This window comes from Arachis duranensis, chromosome 10 (assembly GCF_000817695.3).
Source record: "Arachis duranensis cultivar V14167 chromosome 10, aradu.V14167.gnm2.J7QH, whole genome shotgun sequence".
In the NCBI taxonomy this organism is placed as follows: Eukaryota; Viridiplantae; Streptophyta; class Magnoliopsida; order Fabales; family Fabaceae; genus Arachis; species Arachis duranensis.
The window spans coordinates 79,400,261-79,401,056 of record NC_029781.3 but is presented as its reverse complement, the minus strand read 5'-3'; positions in this window follow the sequence as shown (position 1 = coordinate 79,401,056).

The following is a 796-nucleotide window of genomic DNA, read 5'->3' as shown; positions in this document are numbered from 1 at the left end:
ATTCAAAAATCAAAAAAATATCTTTTCCTTATTTCCCTCCAAAATTTCGAAATTTTGGGTTGACTTGGTCAAAAAAATTTTAAAATTGGTTGTTTCTTACAAGTCAAGTCAAAATTTCAATTTTAAAAATCTTATCTTTTCAAAATCTTTTTCAAAAATCATATCTTTTTCATTTTTTTATTATTTTCTAAAATTTTAAAAAATTAATTTTCAAAAATCTTTTTCTTATCTCTTATATCTAATTTTCGAAAATTAGCTAACAATTAATGTGATTGGTTCAAAAATTTGAAGTTTGTTACTTTCTTGTTAAGAAAGGTTCAATCTTTAAGTTCTAGAATCTTATCTTGTAGTTTCTTGTTAGTTATGTCAATTTTAAAATTAAATCTTTTTCAAAATATCTTTTTCAAATATATCTTTTTATCTTTTATCTTATCTTTTTCAAAAATTTTATCTTTTTCAAAATTTGATTTCAAAATATCTTATCTAACTTCTTATCTTCTTGTCTTTTTAAATTTTGATTTCAAATCTTTTTCAATCAACTAACTAACTCTTTGTTTGTTTCTTATCTTTTTCAAAACCACCTAACTACTTCTCCCTCTCTAATTTTCGAAAATATCTCATCTCTTTTTAAAAAATTCTTTTTGTTTAAATTTTAATTTTAATCTCATCTTATCTTTAATTTTTGAAAAATTACTAACCTCTTTTTCAAAAATTATTTTCGAAATCTTCTATCTCTCCTCTTCTTCTATTTAATTATTTATTTACTAACACTTCTCTTCACCTCTCTTCATCCAAA